Genomic DNA, 9,975 nt, shown 5'->3' on the forward strand with positions numbered 1-9,975 from the left:
CCTCTTAAGTTGCACTTACGCAACATAAGCACTGATGAAGAACATTGGAGAAGACTGCTGGAACGGCGGAGATAGCGTCGACACTCGCGACATCAAGCCACTGGCGTATCAACAAGAGACACCACGCTCGGCAGCGAGCGTGCAGAGTGAGGAGCCATCTCAGACAACAGCTTGGAGGCCACCGGCGCTGGCGCTGGTGTCGACACACGTGGGCTTCGAGGAGTCAGGTGAGGTTCTGGTGGAGTGGAGCTTGGACCTTTGGAGTTGCCCTGAGGCGCATCGAGATCTTTGCGACGTCGTGTCCGAGCGGGTAATGGAGCATGCTCACGCGCAGTACGCGTGAGTTCGATTCGCACGGAGATCAAACTCCGCGACAAGTGCACGAGTAAGTGTTTTTGCAAGGAAACGCTGGCACGATGATCACCACAGACGCAAAGACTGAGCGCCGACTGGAGACTTCCTTGTGCTTGGGGATACGCTCATTGTGGAACGTCCACGATGTTCTAGCAGACACGAGGATCACTCTCAAGCTGCCCACACCGGAGCTGTGTCCAGGTAGGAAATGTAGATCTTTTCCACGTTTTTTTGGACCTGCTCGGCGGCGGAGCGGCTCGGACAGTTCTCCTTCAACGCTGGCGCTGGGATAGGCACGCGACACCCACGCTCGTCTCGGACTAGCACTTCCCAAGCAACCGATCAGGATCTGGACGTCCGCGCTGACAGTAGCGAAGCTAGGCGACCTAGCTTCGGTGCTCACAGAGGCAGCGGGGAGCTGTTGGAGGGTCGGAGGTGCCTTCTACTTCCACAGCGTGTGGAGATGGCGGGTGGCTCACTTCGACCCTCTCAGTGTATATAACACTGCTCATCTTCGCCTTCTGAAATAGAAGAAGCAGAAAGAAAGAAGAGCAAAGATGTTCCCACACCGGGAATGAAGCTTTCACAGCTGCTGTATGAGCGTGCCGCACGTATCATGCGCTTGGTGCTTCGAGACCACGAAGCAGTGCAGCGTGGTCTAGCTCTGATAAGACTCCGACGCTACCTTCTTTCTTAGATGGAGGGTCACATGGCAACCCCGACCAGGCGGGAGTGGGTAAGTGTGGACCCGAGCACGACCGTGTGCTGGGTGAGCAGCATGGCGTACGAATCCACCGTATGACCAACAATTTTGCTGAGGCTATGGGCCTCCAGATGGGACCCCAGGCCTGCCTTAGGGCTGGGTGGTCTCCCCTTCACATAATTGACGACAGACAACTGGTGCTGAGGTGACATCATCTGCAGACTCATCACAAGGCTGCCTACCTAAAGAATATGTACTACCAGAGTCAGTGTGCACGAGAGAAACTGTCGATTCTCTCTTGGCGGGATCACTACAGCGAGCACAACAAGATGGCCGATGCTGTGACCAATATGGTCATGGACGACTAGCTCAGTGTCCAATTTTGCCTCACGCCCGGAGGTTGTCCCGCCACGGGGCATTCGGCAATGGTGTATACATATGCGGTCAATGACGTTGGTCATTAACTGCATCGGGACTCTGATTAGGGCCTTTCGGGCATCACGGCCTGTGCACTGTAACGTGCTGACATAGTCTTGTGCCTGTGAGCATAAGGCGTGGCGGGTGAATCGAGACTGCCGCCGTCAATGTCATCGGATGTCGTTAGTTATGCATAAGTGACAACCCTGTTTTAATAAAAAACATTTAAAGCGATTTATCCGATGCTGACTCAATTTTCGGAATCAGTAAAGACGCCCTGCTGCAGACTTGCAGGCTAGCAGCCGTATTGGCTGCTGAATCATTCAAAGCGTGGAAACCTATTATTCCGTACAAAAGATGCTAAAACAAAGACGAATTGGATGCAATCCTCGAAGTGCGCTGTATTATTACATGTAGTACTGGATCGAGTGCTTTTCTTACTGAACGAATTTGTAGGCTAGCTTTTCTTGAAGAGAAAAACCTTGCAACGTCACATTTTTCTTAAAAATAATGGGCCATTTTAAAAAAAAATAATAAAGCATATTGTGGCATGCTTCATTCAATCAAATTTGGCATACTCTTTTCAATCTGCAATTATGACGAGGCATTCTGCCGAATCGTCGCTTGCTGCCAGCGACTCAGATGACGGCTTCCAAGACTCATTGAGCGATGAAGAAGAGCACGAAACACTGCTTAACCAGGAGAGCGTGGCGTTGGAGCGTCGCATGAAGACTGTAAGGCTTCGCAGATAGCCATCACACTGGTTCTCTTATATTTGATATCTCTATTCTCCAAACCTATACTGAACCGTCAGATGGGCATCCGCGACGGTCTGGAGCTGGGAAAGGAAGACACGCTGCAGCAAGGCTTCGACCAGGGCTTCACAGAGGGGGCAGTGCGCAGTTTCCGCTTCGCACGGCTACGTGGGGCTCTCGGGACATCGTCAGCCTGCGGCCTCTTACCTCCCGACATGATGACACAAGCGAAAGCCTGCATGACTCAATTGAGGTCACTCGAAATGGACACGAGTGTCCACAAGGACGGAGAAAAGGACCCGTCATCCGACGACACCGTCAAACTAGCCGAGACCATCCTAAAAAGCGTCAACCTGGACCTCTCAACGTCCTCCAAGCAGTAGAATCTAAAGACGTTATAGAGCCCCAGCGTCCACCTGAAATCACTGAACTGTTGCTCCTGTCGTGTCCAGAATCAAACTGCCCCGCTTGATGCGACGTCCAGTCGAGGCAGCGACTTCATCCGCAGAGGAGCAGTATGAGGCCGTGCAGCTCGGACAGCCGCCGTGCCATTCCCGACGCCAGAGCAGCTGGACGTCGGGCCCTCTCCTTGGTGTTTGCCCACCAGCGCGACCCTCTCCAAGCTCGAGTTGTCGATGTCGAACAAGCCAGTCTCATAGATCTCTTTACTTTTATCAGACACAAATGTCTGCATCGAGAGATTGATCAACGAGTTGATACTGGCGTTCACAACAGCGTGGGGATTCGTCTTGGGGATGCGGAAGCCTCCGCGATACACAAACTCGCCTGTTCCCGGCGCGTTGTGTACCGAAGCTCCGCCACTTTTTGGTCGTATATGTTGTGCAGATGTTCCACACTCTTCTCCTGTTCAACGAGCCGTTGCTCCGAGCAACTTGCTCGTGTCTGTCGCTGTCTCGTTGTAGACGCTCACTCGACGTACGCTACGAACGAGTTGATCTCCCGCGACGATTCCTCCTGACTGACCGTATAAACTGCATACTTTCTTGTAATTTTCTACTTGTCGAGTGCACTCCGGCCCACATATCTTGAATCCGAGCGGCGATCGTGCTCTGTCTGAAGTCGACGCGATGGCTGTGGCCGTCACGAAAGTCTTGCAGATCTAAAGCCGCTCCTTGCACCAAGTCGGTTCTTAACTCTAACCAGTTCTACTTGCAACGTCGAGTTGGCCACTTCGTGCTCGATTTTCAGTCGAAGTTGCGCCGCGCGTAGCGACTCGATCGCCTGAGCTAACGCCACGTCCGTGTAGATTTTCTGCGTAGAATTTTCATTATTTTCCGGTGTCTTTGGGTCCTCTAAACTAGTTGACTTTCAATATTCGAGTCCGAGGCTCCAGTCGGAGGTCGGACTCAGAGTCTGGAGCTTTTTCGTGTTCGGTGGCGTTATTGCTGTCGTCTTCTTGATGATCAGTCAGACGATCTGTCAGGTTTAATTTAGTTTCAATAGCTGCCAATCGCGAAAAGATATTCTCGAACCGAAGCTCCAATGGGGACACAGTCGACGGAAATGACTTTTACAAAATCGTTCTCGTCACCGTTCGTGTTGGCGTTGGATGCAGCAGAGCTTGTCTTCCACGAAGGACGTTGGTTTGAAACATCTCTTAAAAGAAAAGTACAGTAGTTTAGAGTTGCTGGAACTGGTTGGTGCTGTCCGTAAATAGCACTAGAACTACCGTGGTTTGCTCCGGTCGCTTCTGCTGGAAGGGCGCAAACACGCCTTGGTGACTGTATCAGCATCTGGCTAAAGTGTCGATTGGATCAAAGTACACCTGACCCGCAATTGACCCGTAAAAAACTAACATGGTTTAACAATATGAAAGTATTGGCGGGACCCCGCCCCCTTTAGGAAACCGATGTTGAGGGCAATTATTAAATTTTATTTTTACTCAGTATTAGCACCGAGTATTAGACGTACTAAAGATATTGGCATACTATTTCGACTATCATTTGTATAATTGCCGTCGAGCTTGGCTACTGTGTCGTGCCGCTTGGGCGCAGCCTGTATTAAACCGTGTTAAATACATCATCTCATCCTCGATGCTGACTTGGTGAACAAAAATAAAATAAAAACGAAGCTAAGTGCTGGACATATCTCTACAACAGTTGTTCAGGTCAGCTTCTAAGCAATAAAATGGCTACTAATATCCTTTTTTTGCATTTTTTTTAAATACAAGTACTGAAATCATTCCGGTTTTGTGTGGGAATACCGGGGTCCCGCCAACGCCTTCATATGTTGCTGGAAAGAAGTGTTTAATTGGTCAGCTAAACGAATTCGAAAAAATGCCATAAATTGGCGGACGACACTGAGTGGCTCCTAGCCAACCAGAGGAGATTAAGCTTCTTCTCGATGCCAATGCTTCAAGCAGGATGTAATTTATTTTTCCTGACCGACTGACCAGTTGATGGCCTGCTCTGGGACCATAGAAAAAGGTGAAATCTAAAGTTATCGTAGCCCGGACGAGGCCCGAAGTGTTCACTGAGATCAAGGCTGTTGTGCCAGCCATAGGTTCGGGCAGAAAGTGATCACAGGTCGACTTTTAAACAATGGATGAAGTATCTCCTACGAGAGTGGGTCCAAAGTATTAATTTTGGTGTTCTGTTCTTCGGTACAGTATCCCATTATATTTGAAGTAAATACTGTCCAAAAGATGCGTTTGAGAGGAAAAATGAGCCGACATTCCGTATATTATTATCGTAGCCCAAGCAACAGCAGAAATAACAAAGAGCCAATATATGAATATATTTTAAAACAAACCACTGCAGTCGTATTTCCTTATCTTTATCTTCATTTCAGCATACTTCAAACCAGCTATCCCAGTCTCGGTAGCGCCTAATGTGCTCCGACTTTTTGAAAAAGCACGGTTACCAATTCGTACACGTAGTCGTCCCATTTACAATAATATACTGCAAAAAATATGCGGCAACTTTGATTTTAGTGAGCAAAAATCGGAAGATAAGAGCCCAGATTAAACAAGCAAATAAAAATACAGGCATATTACAGCACTGTATGTTAAGATATTGGGTGAGCTGTACGACTTAGTAAGCACAGCACGTACAGTCCCAGAAGGAGAAAGGTGGTCGAAGACTAAGGACGGAAAGTTTAGCTGTAAGGACTCAAGAGATCTGGCCACAGTTTGCCTTTTGCTTTTGAGAGAGAAGCATACTCAAGAAGAAACCGTAGTTGCGGTCGAGGTAGTAAGGGAAGTAACAAGATTTTATTCGCTTTCTGCTACTGTCCAGAATACCAGCGCAATTACGTAACAGGGTTATGAGCCCAACGATGCTGAACAAGGGAAACGGAGACTCAGAAGCCAAGAAAGCGGAGGTAGAGTGGAATAAAGATGGCCGTCCAGTGAATTGGAATGGACGCAATTGACCTCTTTACAAGCGCACCATGATGAGATACCTGACTTGCTACAACGTAGAGGACAATGGCTGGCGTTTGGACGACATCTGTGACGGTAGTGTTGAGTACCGAAACACCAATGGTAACGAGGAGGAGCAACGATTAATGCGGCAAGACCAGTTACCCGCCAAGTTGATTGCAAGTTCACTATCGTGCACCCTCGCCCAGAAAGTAATGCGGTTGGACTACGGGTCAGACATGTGGAACTACTTGGCTACGCGCTTTGAAGGGCGTGAAAACGAGATGACTACACTGTACACACAACGTGCCGTTCGTCAGAAGCTCGAAAGTGCATCATGTCGGCCAGGTACAGACGTTGAGAACCACTTACTGTACATGATGGGGCTACGCGAACAGTTGGTTGTACTGGATGCAGACGTTAGTGACTCTTGGATGGTCGACTTCATGGCTCGATCTGTGTCGCAGCTGCCATTTTACAGAGTGTTGAGAACTCTCATGCTAACTGGAGGCCTCCACACGATGAAGACACCAGATCAAGTGAAGTCAATGATCCTCGTTCTGGACAAGAAGGAGCTAGTGGATAAACAATCCCAAGTTCGAATTAATCCCGATGTACGAGATGAAGCTGGAGGCGGTCGGCAAGGTGGCCGCAGTAACGGTGGCAAGCCGATGCCAAAGTACCAGAATCGTAACAAGGACAGGTCTACCATAAACAGCGATGGCAGTCAGAAGTACTCGGGATACTTCAAGAGAAGAACCGACGAGCAGCAGCGGCAGTATGAAGAAGATCGAGAGAACAAGAGCTGCTTTGGCTGTCACCAGCCGGGGCACACTCGAAGAAACTGCCCAGAAGAGATGAAGCCAGAGCCGAAGAGCCAAAATGGCAGTAGTGTCGGTAACGTCCGCAATCATGCCAACTTCACTCATTCGTCGGGGGTGGCTAGCCGCGAACCACAAGGACCTGCGCAAAAGCAGGAGGGACGCGCCTACTCACGAGAAGCTTCACAGTCGAAGAAAGGCACTGCCAAGTACCAACAGAAGCTTGAATACCACAATGGAGCAACACAGCAGTTGGCCGGAGATAAGAGATACTTTGTCAACTACCGTGATCTAACGCTAGAAGAACAAGATAGAGCTACAGCTCATGGCTACAACGGCAAGAGTACTCCAATCGGCATTGGATCAATTGACTTATGGGTCAATGTTAACGACAATCCAGTAGTTCTTCGAGTCGAGAACGTATACTATTCGCCACAACGGACAAATTTGCTCTCCCAGTCGGCGGCAACGGAGCAAGGATTTTAAACCTCATATGACGACTCGACGAGAGAATACACGTTGAATATGAACGGTGAAGTAGCACTTAAGGTGCAGGTACAACAGTCCAAGCTGTGGACGTTCACAGCAGACAACTCATTCTTACCAGGGAAAAAGTCGGAAGAAAACCAGTCAGCGCCAAAGACAATGATCAACTACGCAATAAGTGATGGCGTCGCAGACTTGCAGAGCTGGTACGAGCGACTAGGCCACATCTGCCCTCGATTTGTGAAGCAAATGGCCGATCAAAACTTGGTCGAAGGGATGATGTTAAGAAAGAGGGACTTTGACATGTGTGAAGCCTGTCAACTTGGAAAACAACGCGCAAAAACACCATTGAAACAACTAGATCGTGGAGTGAAACGACGAAACCGGTTAGTGTTTGCCGATCTGCTTTTTTCGCCAAGTCATTACAACTGTACGCGTTTCAAGGCAGTATTGGTGATAATGGACGCTCACACGAGGTTTAACTGATTTATCCGGTGCAGACCAAGCAGAAGAAAGAAATTAATGCACTGATGAAGCGATATGTCGTTTGGGCTGAAAGGCAATCACCAGAATGGAAGGTGAATGAGATCATTACAGACGGCGGTGGTGAGTTCGAGAATGGACAGATCACAACATGGTACCAGGAACACGGCATAATACATACCGTCATACCACCGAAAACATCTCGGCTGAACATGGTGGAGCGTACCCATCAGACGATAAGTGGTATGATGAAGACAATGATGAAGGAATCGGGCTTCCCGACGTCATTTTGGATCGAAGCACTGTATTATGCAGTGTATCTTAAGAATAGATCACTCTCAAGTTCAATTAACTGCACGCCGTACGAAGGAATGTGGGGAAGACGCCCAGATATTCACCACATTAGGAAATTCGGAGCTCTAGTCTACGCACACACGAAGGTTGGGCCTTCACGTCACAAATTTGCCGACAACTGCAAGATTGGATTTGTGCTCGGCTATCGTGATGGAGTTCTTGGATGCAAAGTCTATTTTCCTGCAGAAGGTTCAGTATTAATTGCTGGAGAAATCACTGCCAACGAACGAGTTCTATACAAAGATCGACACCACACTGATTTTGATCGCCGCGTAAGAGACTGGGTGCTAGCTGAGCGACCAGATCTAACAAGTGCAGGCCGTCATGATTACGACTTACCAGTCGTAGGGGGGAGTGACGGAGATAGCAGCAATGATACCGTCGATACCGAGCAACATAGCTCAAGATCTGTTGGACCAAGCGTCAGAGAGCCGCCATGGCTACGGAAACCGCTGCCAAGCTTTGGAAACACCATGGCGGTGCATCCTGAAGTGGGTCGTCGAAAACGAGTTAGTGACAGTATAAAACACATCAGATTTGCTGTTGACGATGATAGTGAGCCAAATACTAGCACGTGTCAGGAAACAGTGGACTCGAGTTTGGAAGAAGAATCAGAGGATCTTGACCAAGAAGCTGAAGAGCAATTTGAATACGCAGAATTAATTGCAAGATCGCTGCTCGACGACGTGGATGAGAATACGCTTAGTGATGGAAGTAAAGATGGTGCTGAAAAGGAGAAGAAACAGCACTTAAAGAGGGGTATGAAAGAGTTTGCGGAGCCTGAAGAAGAAGATTTAACTGCTGACGAGATGCAAGTGTATGCTGCGCTAACCGCGATTGCACTTATTACAGAGACGCCTACGCAGCCACAGCAACGCACATGGCACATTTCGGAGTTAAAAGTCCCAAGAACAGTATCCCAGGCGATGAACTCACCCCAGAGAGCCGAATGGTGGAAAGAATTGAAGAAAGAAGTGTCAGCAATGGTTGAAAAAGACGTACTTGAGCTGGTTCCGGAGACAAACAACCCAATAGGGATGAAAACACTTGAGACGATGTGGCGATTTCAGCCCAAGACTGATGATTTTGGAAATATTTTGCGCTATCGCTCTCGCCTCTGTGCTCGTGGAGACAAAGAGGTACCAGGTATTGACTTCAGTGTATTGGATACATTCTCACCCGTGGCGCGAATGGCTTCATTCAGATTGATTGTTGCACTTTGACAAATCTACCAATTGGTTGCCCACCAAGGTGACATCAACACAGCCTACCTGAATGCACCGAAGAAACAACTCGCATTCATTCGACGAATCATAGGATTCCCACTCAAACCAGGATGGGTTTACAAGGTGAAGAATGCGTTGTATGGTTTGCATGAAAGTGGACGTGAATGGTACGACGGGCTGCACAGTTGGCTGAGTGAAAAAGGAATGGAGAGAAGTACGACTGAACCCTGCATGTATTTCCGATTTGAAGGGCAATCTATTGCTCTCCTTCTTATCTACGTGGATGGAACCCGAGCTGGAAGACAACGTTTTTCGCAGACATTGATGCAAAGTATGGCATCAAAGACTTGGGTCGGCCAGAGAATTATCTTGGAGTACAAGTTGAATGCCAAGATGATGGTGTTTTACTTCACCAGACAAAGTACGCGAAAGATATCTTGGTGATTCGGGTTTGCAGACGCTGTTGGTTGCCGATCACCAATGGACACTACGGTGAAGCTGGATGCTGCGAAAGAAGGTGATAAAGAACCCGGATTGCCGTATCGTGAAGTAATTGGAGCATTGATGTACTTGGCGACAAGCACTCGCCCGGATCTTGCTTTTCCTGTTGGTTATTTGAGCCGTCATGTACAGCATCCGAACGCAGCACATGCAGGAGCACTAAAGAGAATTTTACGGTACTTAGTTGCAACTTCGGACCATGGCGTGTTCTTTAAGAACCAAGACAATGAAGCTGCAGAGAAGTTGGAAATCGACGGATACGTTGATGATGATTGGGGCAATTGCCCGGACACGAGAAAAAGCGTAACTGGATATGTGATGATGATGGCGGGAGGACCGGCTACGTGGGCTGCGCGACGGCAAATAATTGTGGCGCTAAGCACTGCAGAAGCAGAATATGCTGCGGCTTGTGAGGCGTGTCAAGAAGGAGCTGCTATTAAGAACATCTTGTCGGAGATTGTCGGTAAGAGCACTCTGACATTTAAACTTGGAA

Source organism: Phytophthora infestans, genomic scaffold (genome assembly GCF_000142945.1).
Source record: "Phytophthora infestans T30-4 supercont1.92 genomic scaffold, whole genome shotgun sequence".
In the NCBI taxonomy this organism is placed as follows: domain Eukaryota; phylum Oomycota; class Peronosporomycetes; order Peronosporales; family Peronosporaceae; genus Phytophthora; species Phytophthora infestans.